Source organism: Neophocaena asiaeorientalis, unplaced genomic scaffold (genome assembly GCF_003031525.2).
Source record: "Neophocaena asiaeorientalis asiaeorientalis breed wild unplaced genomic scaffold, Neophocaena_asiaeorientalis_V1.1 scaffold36, whole genome shotgun sequence".
Classification (NCBI taxonomy): domain Eukaryota; kingdom Metazoa; phylum Chordata; class Mammalia; order Artiodactyla; family Phocoenidae; genus Neophocaena; species Neophocaena asiaeorientalis.
In genome coordinates this window covers 1,885,208-1,897,457 of record NW_020174149.1, presented here as the reverse complement: position 1 = coordinate 1,897,457, position 12,250 = coordinate 1,885,208, and positions in this window count along the sequence as shown.

The window sequence follows — 12,250 nt, the reverse complement described above, 5'->3', positions numbered from 1 at the left end:
ACCCGACATATGTTTTAATTGAGGTTTAATAACATAACATTAGTTTCAGGTGTACAACATAATGATCATCTGACATTTTAAAAAATTGTTTATCAACTGTCTCCTCCTGCTAGAATGAAAACTCCATGAAGACAGGGAATTTACCATTTTCTGGCACATAGTTGACTTTCAAAAACTAATTTGTTGAATGAATCATATTTTCCTTCTGAAATTTCATGTTTTGAGTTCATAAGTATTCACTCATTTAACAAAATATTTGCAACCATTCTCTTTTTTAAAAAATTTATTATCTTTTTTTGGTTGTGTTGGGTCTTCATTGCTGCACGTGGGCTTTCTCTTGTTGGGGTGAGCGGGGGCTACTCTTTGTTGCAGTGCGCGGACTTCTCATTGTGGTGGTTTCTCTTGTTGCAGAGCACGGGCTCTAGGCGCATGGGCTTCAGTATTTGTGGCACACGGGCTCAGTAGTGGTGGCTCGCGGGCTTAGCGGTTCCAGGGCATGTGGGATCTTCCCGGACCAGGGCTTGAACCTGTGTCCCCTGCATTGGCAGGTGGATTCTTAACCACTGCACCACCAGGGAAGCCCTGCAACCATCTTCTTTATTTCATATATGGAATAGACAAATAGGAATTTCCAACTATAAATTTCATTAATTGGGAGTTGGAATTTTCTCGAATGAATAAAGAACAGTAGTTACAGTGATGTAGATCCCTTCACTGTATTTCTGCTGCTTAAAAATACTTTAAACAAATGATGGAATAGCTTTTTTGAGCCCCACCTCCACTATTTATAATTTTAAAATTTTATAAATTATGCTGTTTCTGATGCTTGGAATCCCTTTATAAAATACACACTAACCTCTGGTGAAACAACATCCAGTGACTTTGAGTTTAACCTCCCCTGAGATGATCCATTCTGTCTTCAGGCAGCAGTAACCCTTATGAAGAACAATCTCATCCTCCAGGTTCTGTGAAAAGTATCTCCTGATGACTCTCACTTATTGGTCCTAGTAATGGCCAACAGCTTCTCCTCACCCCTTCCACCTACCATGAAAACTCATCAAATGTAACACTGAAGGACATCTATCATTTGCCAAGGTTTAAATTTTGATCTTCCCTTTAGAGTGCTGACACTACACTCTCCAGCTCAGTATCAGTTGTTGTCTTAATCATGACTTTTTTTCCCCCGAGAGCCTGGATATTTGTCTGGGGTTACAGCACTGGGTGTCTCTTGAGGTACTGTAGTACAACACTAAAAAAAGTTAACTTACTTCCTCTTCATCATTAATAGGCTCTTTCTTTAATATGGGCCATGGATTATGAACCAGGGATAAGAAAGTTGGAAAATAACTGGTCTATGTTTTTCTATCCTATTGATTAGTAAGTATACTGTCTACCCAGAGTAAGGAAAAAACTGCTTTACTGAAACTGAGCACCAACATCAGCCACTAGAATTTGATATAAAACACTCAATTATTTGTCTGGACTATGGCTACAGTTTTTACATTTCATAGAATTTTAGAACTAAGAGACATCTTAGAGACAGTATAATCTAACTCACTTATTTCCCAGATGGGGATTCGAGGAAGTTATTCTGGTTAAGCTACACTTTCATGCTTTTTTTGTTACCCAGTTCTGTGCCCTCTGCTCACCTGAAAATGTACAGTCATATTACTTTCTAGTGATTGGAGGTAAAGATGAGACATAAAGTGGTCTAGTTTCCAGTCTTTACAGATCATGAGCTCTGAAAAGATTAAATGACTTGTCCAGATTCAGAAGATTAATGTGAGGGCCTGGCCCCAGGTTTCCTTCTGGACTTGTATTCTAGGGCGCTTTCTATAAGTGGGGCTTAGATTAAATTCTTAGGCGATTAGAACGCAGTAATTACCAGTAATCTAGAATCTTCCATTGTACTTCTGAAAAAGTGACATGAAATACTTTAAAAAGTTGGCAGAGGTCTTTGGGCCAATTCTACTTTTAAAAATATATTTTGAAAATTTAAATACATAAAAATAGAAAGGATAGTATAATGAATGCTCACATGCCAGGTTCAGTAATCATCATCATTTTACTTCACCTGTTTCATCCATTCTGTTTTTCTTTTTCACTGAAATATTTTGAGACAAGTCCCAATGTTGTGTTATTTTACCTTGACATATATTACTATGCTCTGTTAAAAAATGGTCTTAAAACATCATGAAACCATTATCACCTCTAACAGAATTAACAATTCCTTGGTGCAGTCTAATACATTCAATACTTATAATTCTCCAACTGTTTCAAAAATATCTTTTTATATTTGCTTTATTCAGTTAAGTAACTCACAAGGTTCACATTCTGCATTTGGTTAAATCTCTTAATCTAGAGTAGTTCCATACCCTCCTTGCCATTAATTTATTGAAAAAAATTGGGTTACTTAACCTGTAGAATTTTTCATATTCTGGATTTGTCTGTCTGCTTCCTGTTGGTGACTTTTGACTTGTTACCCTATCCCCTGTATTTCCTTGTAACTGAAGTGAGGAGTCAGGGCTTGAAGTGATTCAGGTTCACATCTATTAGCAAACATTTGTGGTCTTGGGTGCTTCATAGACAGCATGTGGTGTTAGTGTCTAGTTATCACACTTTTGTGATGCTGACATGGTACAATTACCCAGCAACTTTTCATCTAGCCATTTCATCTGCTGGTGAAAGCATTTTCATTAGGCAAAGTTGCAGTTTTCTAATTTTCTCTTTCTTGTAACTTTTGTTAACTGCGTGTTTTCTGTGGAGAAGAACTTTCTCTCATCAACTAGGGCTCTTTAGTTACTCTGTAGTACAGAGAAGGAAGGAAAAATGCTTAATTCTTTCTACTGTCAGTTTTCAAAATAAGGAAATGTTCTAAATACAATGGTGACCAAGTAGATTTTTGCTTGTGTGTGTTTTGTTTTTTAATTTTCATTTTTGTTAGTGTTTTCAGTGATAGAATGAATTCATGAATTCTGATTAATTAATTGCAGTCCCTATTTTTAATTTGTCCTTGTATTTTGCCAGTGGGATTCTTCCCTTATATTTGCTCCTCTTTGTTTATATTTGCTTTTGACATGTCCCGTCAGTCTTTGACTTCCTCCTTGCTTTCTGGCATAACTTGTCACAAACCCATTTAATGCATTTTATTCTCCAAATCTTGAATCAGAATTCTACCATAGAGCTTTGGTTCCTTTTAGTGGGAAACACTACTTAGAGACCAAAATGTGGGCACTAGGGGCACTCTTGTTTTTGGGTGGTCACTGAGCTAAGGAATATATATTTTGATCAGAAAAAACAAAACCATACAATAATACTGATGTTCAATAGCAATATTCAATTCAAATTTAACATCATTGAACTTTAACTTTAACTTTAAACTCTTTTCTCTTACACCAATAATTTTAGTTCTTAGCAACATTGACACTATTATTTGACTTCATGCATAAATGTTTGTGTGTATTTGCATGTGTATAAACTAGTTTCAAATTAATAATACTAATATTACTAATAAATACTGAATTAAGTTTAAGATTTATTTGAAGCTGTTTGGAATTAGAATTCATTCCACTTAAGATATACTCTCAAATACTCAAAAGTCACTATATCTATAAATATAAATAAATAAATCTATTCCCTGTATTTTAATGTCATGAATTTGATATTGATAGGTCCAATTATTTCCATTTGTTTTAAGTTTGAGGGCAAAGCGTGGTCTTCAGAACAGCTGCTTCAGCATCACTTGTGGACTTGTTAGAAATGCGAATTCTTGGGCCCCATTTCAGAATTTTAAAATCAGAAACTTTGGGAGTCAGGCTCTGAAGGTGATTTTTATGTACACTAAAGTTTAAGAAGCACTGATCTAGTGATAACCATTTTTATTAGTTTTTTTTTGCAAATATAATACATTTGTGTACATATTAACGATCTCTTTTCTTATCTAAATGTTAGAATAGTACATATACTGTTCTGTATCTAGCCATTGGAAAAATACATTTTGCATACAAGTCATTTTGTATTTTTATCAGAATATTTTGGAGGTAAATTCCTAGAACTGAAATTGCTAGATAGATTGCTAGTAATTTTTTTTAAAGATATTATCAAATTCCTTTGCCGAGGAGTTGTACATTTTATATTCTCATCAGCTGTTTCCTATAACCTTGCCAATGGAATATGTTGTCAGACTTTGGATGTTTGACAATCAGATATATGAAAACTTGTAGCTCGTAGCAGTATTCATTTGCATTTCCCTGAGTAAGAGCAAGTTTGAGCATCTTTGTGTACATTTAGGTGCCATTTTCATTTCTTTTGTGAATGTCTGCTCATATATTTTGCCACTTTCCTATCAGGTTGTTATTTTATTTCTTCTCAATATGTAGGAGCACTTAATATTTTAAGATTATTAACCTTTTAAATACAAATATATTTTCTCAGTTTATCACTTGTCTTTTAACTTTGCTTGTGTTGTTTTTGTGTCATGCCAATATTTTAAGGAAAATTAACATGATTAGATTGATCAATATTTTATCTCGTAGCCTCTAGTTTTTGAATTAGTAAGGTTATCTTCAGATCAGTTTATAAGGCAATTTTCCCGTATTTTCTTTTAGTGTGTTTTTAGATTGTACATTTAAATTTTGATTTATTTGGAATTTATTCTGGTATGAAGTACTGACCTGATTTTATTTTTTTCCCAAATTTGTGTCTAGTTGTCCTAATAATTATAATAACCTTTTTCCTCAGTAATTTGAGACAGTCCTTATTTCTAATTCTTGCTCTTTTTTCCCCAGTTCATTCTTGACATTTGTCAATTCTCATTTTTCTATCCTTCCATAATTTTTCCTACACAACTCCTGGGAATAAGGAATGTTACAATTCTTTAATTCTCTAAATCAGTAAACTCTTTATGGAGTTACCCCTTACCTAGCTAATAGCAGATTAATAGAGTGACTTATTCTCCTTCACTCTTTTATCAAGGCAGAATCCAGGGACTGTTTGGTGATTGAAGATGGTGAGGAGTCTGGCCCTGTGCCCTCGGTGGTTGACATCATTTTGGCTCCTCTGGGTACAGGATACTGCTGTTAAGAATTAGCTCAATTTAGGCACTTTGCTTTGGGTGGCCTTAGAGATGTTTCTTAGAGCATTTCATTCCAATGGCTAAAGATTCTTATTAAAACCTTTGTGTCATACCCAAACTCAGCAAGACGTCTCAGCATTTGTGATGCTTCATTCCACAGCCCTCATCCCTCTGTCTGCCTCAGTCTCAGGACAGAGGAGGGGTTAAATCCATACCTTTCTCTGAGACTTGGCCACTTTCAAGTTTTATTGCCCAAGCCTCTTACCTTCTGAACACATAGCCCATCTCAGAGACCATCAGCTTCACAACTTTCAGTGAAATTAGAAACACATTTTTTTCTTTTGTATATTTGTTTTTAAGGGTATTTTACATCTTCAGGCCTTTAGAAACATATTATCTTCTCTGTTATGAGTAAGGGATTAGAGGTTGGGAAAGTAGATGCCAGCTCTATTTAGCACTTTACTAACACACTCTGTGATGAGCGTTTTCTCTCATTTATGCCTACTTTATCTTAATACACAATAGTCAATGAAACTAATTGTTAAAGGGTATATTTGGGTGAAAGACACAATAAATGGTATGATTATCAAGACGTATTATCATAAAATAATCTATTTTGCAACTTTTCAGCCAATGATGCTTATCAGGTCCCCCAAGCAACGGACATCAAGATAGGATTAGAGATATATTGGAGGAAATGCCTTGCGGGATAAAGGAGGAGGGAGCTTTCATATAGCTTTCACACCGCACAAGTCTTACACCTGTGAAAGACAAAAAGTTTAAGGGGACGATTGGGTAGGAAGAGATTCCAATTGCAGTGCAGTTGTGAAACACACTTGGCTGGCCTGATGGGAAATGCCCAAGCAAATATTGCTCATTAGAGGAACCTTGCGTGAGGAAGTAATGGTTCCGGTATCTCTGACATGCACAGTCATCGGCCGGGAGCGGTCCAAGGGCAACATGAATCATGAATCCAGTGAGTGAGGTGGTGCATTCCAAGGAGTGGCAGCTGGAGGCTGTCAATCAGCTATGTTCCCTTGCAGTAGATTCTCTTGAAGGGACATGTGACTATCTCCATGGCTGCCACTGATGTCTACTTGATGTATTTAGCCAGTTTCAAAGAGATATTTCTACTGTGAATTTCTTTTACAATATACTAAAGCCGGTTGACAGAGTCTCCTTCGTATGGGGCAGGGGAAAAGTCCTAACAGGGATTAAATCATGGATAACTTTTTGTTGTTGGATATTCCTAAAATGTCTACTAAGAATTTTAATATTATCTCACTTTAGAGAATGTGAAAGGAGGTAAAATAACATTTTTAAAAATTATTTAGCATTCTAAAAATCATAGGCCATCTAAATATACCATTAGATAATACTATTCTAAAGTCCTATCATTTTTTTTTTTTTTTTTTTTTTTTTTTTTTTTTTGTGCTACGCGGGCCTCTCACTGTTGTGGCCTCTCCCATTGCGGAGCACAGCCTCCGGATGTGTAGTCTCAGTGGCCATGGCTCACGGGCCCAGCCGCTTCGTGGCATGTGGGATCCTCCCGGACCGGGGCACGAACCCGTGTCCCCTGCATCGGCAGGCGGACTCTCAACCACTGCGCCACCAGGGAAGCCCAAGTCCTATCATTTTTTAAAGATAAAGTAGTTTACCACTTTAGCACTTACTGAAAAGTACAAAATTGCTAACTAGATCTACCTGTTTCTGATCAGTCTGTCCTTTTGACCCTTTTGATTTTGATCTACAACCATTTTCAAATGAATCACTTGCTTCCAAAAGGACTGGAAAAACTCCTAGCCTGGGAATAAGGTCATCTGTGGTCTAATTGTGCTTTGTCACCATGTAGCTGTGTGACCTTGCGGAAATTACTTTACCCCCTTGGGCTTCAGTTTCCAAATCTATGAAATCTTGTAGGTGAAGTTGGAGGTTATGGTTAAAATGTCTCTATATTTGTTATCAAAAACTAAAATAAAGATATGGAAGCTATATTTAGGAAATGTGTGGACAGCACATATATTGGAAAATGCAATTAATATTAAAAAAATCTTCCAGGCTGAAATGCTAGGTTACTTTCCATAAGATAAACTTTAATAAGGATAGAGTGGGTTGTTTGTTTTTAAAAAATAAACCTTTTATTTTAAGACAAGTTTTAGATTTACATAATTGTTGTGAAGATAGTACAGGGTGCTTATTTATTTTTGCTTTACATAAGTTTAAAAATATTGGTGGCAATCAGTGTTGAGTGGGTGGTATTAGTGCTGAAAGGGGGCAGGGATGGGGCTAGTGGGGCAGATGGTGGAGAGACTGGACTTAACATTTTATGTGAAAAGAATTTAGGCATATTATGTGAAGTGATCCTGATATCATGTGACTTTCAAAAAAAAAACCTAATAAATGCTTAACTACATTAATAGAGACTCATGATCCAGAATAAGGGAAACAACAGTCATATTGTACTCTAACTTGGCTACACCCTATGTGGAGTTCTGGTTCTGGGTTTAAAAGGAACATTGAAATGTTTGTAGGAGATCTAAAGAAGAGGGAGCAGGGTGATGAAAGATACGGAAATTATGTAAGAGAAGAGACTGAAGGAGCTGAAGAGGTTTAGTGTGAACGAAGACTTAGCAGGGACCCACAACCAATTACTTTTTAAATTAAATTTATTTTTAAAATTGGGTAAATTATTCATATAATTAAAAAATCAAAATGATATAAAACATATATAGTGCTTCTGCTCTTATTTCTACTCCTCTGTTCCCCCATCCTGTTTAGGTATGGTTTTTTTTTATTAGTTTCTTTCAAATCCTTTCATTGTTTCTTTAGGCAATACCAGCAAATGTACATATACAAAAGGAATCAAACTTTACATGTTATTTTGCACCTTGATTTTTTTTTTTCCCCTTTTTTTTTTTTTTTTTTTTTTTTTTTGCTTAATAATATATTTTGGAGCTCTTTCTTTATATGTAGAAAGAAGGTGACTCGTTTGTTTTAAACAGCTACATAGAATTCCTTTCTGTGAAATCATCATAGTTTACTTAATCCATCCTGAAGATGAATGCTTGAGTTCTTGCCTATATTTTGTTTTTACAATGTTGTTCTTGAAAAACAAGAAAAATGAATACCGATGTCTATTTGTCATCTCAGAGGCTTGCAGGCGTATCTATAATGCTCAGGAGTGGGGCCCCTGGGTAAGAATTAACTCTGCATTTTTAATTTTGAAAGATAATGCCTAACTGCTCTCCTTGGGGTAGTCCCAGTTTGCACACCCAAGTCCCAGTTGCACACATGAGAATGCGTGTTTCCACAGCCTCACCCACAGAACGTGTGCTCAAACTCTTGGATTCTTGCCCATCTGTGAAGTGAGAAATGGTATTTAAATGCAGGCTGAGTCTTCATGCATTTCTTTATGAATGAAGCAGAGTGCCTTTTCATATGTTGACGAGCCTTCCCCCCCACCCCCCGCTGTGAACTGTTCAGACTGGCTGCACAATTTTCTGTTGGATTGTGTAGCTGTTGTTAGTACTGAACGCTCATCCTCTTGGCATTCACCCCTACGAGCTGAAAGCTGCTTCTGTGAACACCTGTGACACTTTGCCTGCAGGATTTTTCCCCGGCCATGGTGGCATGTACAGTGAGCATATGGGAAAACTAAAAAGAACCAGAAAGTTAGGGCCCTAGCAGCTTCTCTCATCCAGTAACAAATGGGAATTTGGTATATAAAACCCGCATCTTCCTTTCCCCTTGATGGGGATAAAAGGTATATATGACGCTGTTTCCCAGAGTTTCCCAGTGGAGTGGCTCCCACAATGGTAACTGGCTTGAAAACCCACACTTTATTCCTCCCTCGCTCTGTCTACTTCTCTACTCCATTCCCAGTACTTAATGATTTCATTTCCAGAATAAACTACACATTTGCTTTAGAATCCTTGCCTCAGAGTTGGCTTCTGGTGGAACCCAAGTCAAGCCAGGTTGTGAGGCCCATCTTTGAGTGCGACTCAAAATGTGGGCTGCAGATGGTTTGTGACCTGTTTGTCACCTGTCTGATAAATTCAAAAATTGAGCTTAAAAGTTTACAAACTTCTACAGCAATTTGATGTTGCTATGATATTTAAGTGTGGTGATTTTATGTTTTACACACACACACACACACACACACACACACACACACACATGTCTATGATGAATTGGAAAAAACAAAAACACTCCACAGTTGGAGAAGGCACAACTTTAAATGATGGCACTAAGACCAGTGGATGGAAGAACAATTAGGACAGTTTTGGTTAGATATGAGAGAATTTTCTAATTGCCCACAGTACCTAAAAATGGAAAGATTTCCTGTTGGTGGCAGTCAACACTTGGGAAAAGTTAAGCCCACTTGGTTGGCTGGGCTGGTGAGACTGTAAAGAATCCTTGAGTTTGAGGGCAGATCTTTCGTTTTAACAGATTTTACTGCTCTGCCTTTATGAAACTTGAACAGTAGTTCACCTCTTTCTATGAAAGAAAAGATTGGTAAAAATGAAACCAATACATGGTTTGTATTCCTTAGTACATGCTGACTCTCTAAAAATCATAAGGGTTTAATTTTAGTTGATCCTGTTCTGATCGTTTTTGATACATTGTGAGTTCCATTCCAACAGCCCTTCATATTTACAAAACTGAAAAACTGGCAACTTTAGGTAGCGGGACTGAATTTTTTTTTTTTAACACTAAGATTTCTCACCTAGTGTTAAAATACTAAGTGAAAAGTGTTATGAGATTTCCTGGTGCGTCACTGGATCTCAAGAACAAATAAGTCCTCTCAGTGCACAATGCACTAAGGTGAAAACAGAGAGAAAGAAAACATTTGCCTTGCAGCTTCTGAAGAGCTGTACTCTCCTTGGCTACTCCTCTGAACCCTCAGGTCAGGGGTTTTTGCCTACTTCTACCTGAACAGAGGTCTCTCTGCTGGTTAGGAAAGCTTGTGGCCAGATTGGAATAGGAAGGCTAAAGTGAAAGTGGCACTTAGAGCTGAGCTCAATGCTGAAACCAAGGGATCACATGTCCCTGCAACCTTAAAGGGCATCCTAAAATCAACAGTAGGCAAATGTGGAGTGCCGAAGATGGGGCAATCAGGAATATTTAAAGCTTCCTTTAAAAAGTTTCAAAAAAACGTTGCCAGTGGTTCAGTCCACTCAGCCTAATATATGGATCCAAAGGGACGTTTTGGAGGACAGCGTGAGGGTCCTCCATTGTGTTGTGGTGTCGAAAGGCAATGGCCCTGGACTCAGATGGCCTTGATTCAAATCCCACGTCTGCCTCTTACTAGGCCTCTTACTCAGATGGGCTTAGTTCAAATCCCATGTCTGCCTCTCAATGTTTTTAAGGCTCAGTTTCTTCTGAAAAGTGGGGATAATGAGAGTATTTTAGAGAATTGTTATGAGGAGTAAATAAGATAATGCATGTCACGTGTTTATTGTTTGCTCATAGTATCATACAACCAACGTCATTAAAAGCCTTCCAAGATTCCCTCCTAGCAGGAAACAGATAGAACCTTATGTACGCGGAAGGGGTCAGCTGTGTTTGGATGGTCAAATTGGTTTGATGGCTTGGGGAGGGAGAGATACTGGGAGGGATGAAAGGAGGAGATCGGCTGGGCCAGGGCATGGGTGCACGGTCCTACTCGTCCACGCCCCCCTTTCCCCAGCCCTTGCTTTCCCTGCACCCTTGATCCCCCTCCTCCCTCAGCGGGATCTTCTTGCTTCCTTTTATCTGAGAGGTCAGGGCTTCGCCTTCAGCTTCAGAAAGGTAATGAAGAGAAGAGTGACTTATTCTCTCCTCCTGAATCCTACTGAACGAATCTTTGGAAGAGTAGAGGGATTTTCTACATCATAATCTTAACTTACTGTAGAAAAGTGAAGGAGGATCATATAAGGAGAGTTTTGGTATGTGTGTATCAAACGGGTGGTGGTGTGGGTGATGGTGGTGTTGATGGAGAATGGACATTGAGAGGTGTGTGTGCAGCACCTTGACTGCCATTCCACCTTGATCTGGGGAGGAGGTCCAGAACCTTGTGAGCTCCTAGTGGTCAAATTCATTATATTTACATTCATCGTTATCACGGCTCTTCTGTGATCCCTGAACAATAAATGCACGAAGAGCTCTTGAACGCAATTCCTAACTGAAGTAGCTTTCGAATAGGGACTTTGTTCTCTCTGCTTCTAGCTTACTGCAGGTTGCCGGCCCTCTCTTTATTTATCTGTTTTTATTTTGTTTTCAAAAGAATGATAACACCCATCAGGGCTGCAGCTGTTCAGTTGTCCAGGGCATTTCATGTCAGGTCCCACAGGTTGAAATCCAACTTGAAATCAGTCTACCCATTAAGGCATTTGCCCTGTCCGGGTGGCATCCATGTGGAGGGAGGAAGGAAAGCCTTGTTTTTCTTCCACAAAAGTCCAGTGTGGGATAGTCTACCCCTACCCCTGTTTGGCCAGCTGATGCTTTCCCTTCTCTGAGGGTAAAACTGAAACACGCAGGATGTTGAAATGCATCACCCTGCTGGGTGCAAGCTTGTGTCACATGAAGCTGCAAATCCATTAATGTGCTTTTCAACCCCTGTACTGCCTCTCCTTTTCCTTACCTCTGAAAGGAACTATTTTTAGTTCCAGATGCTGGAGCTACTGTGATTCAAAACCTTTCAGTCACTTTCTTTGGAATGCTGATGAGTCAAAATCAGAATGATTACAAAACTAGAAAGATTTTACAGAAGCAGTCATCCCTGAATATGGGGAAACCATACAAAAATAAAAAGTATATGATATCATAAAAATTTTTCTAGAATACAGGAAACATACCAGCAGTAAGGAAGTTTAGTCTCACTTTTTAATGTAGAATAGTTTGGAACAGTTAAAGGGAATATAGTTCACCCAACACACCTAAAATGTTTCTGTTTCAAACTCATTCTTTCCACCTGAAGTAAACTGGGGGAGTCAGCTGTGTTAGGATGGGCACATTGGTTTGATGGTTTGGGAAGGGAGGGATATTGGGAGGGGCGAAAGGAGGGAATTGGCTTCTCTGGTCAGCTGGTGGGGCTTGGAGCCCTTGTGGATGAGGCTGAGGGTCATGCCCAGCAATGCACTGTGACACCAAAACACCAGGGGCGCTCTGTAACGTCTGGCTTCCTGGATGCCTTTT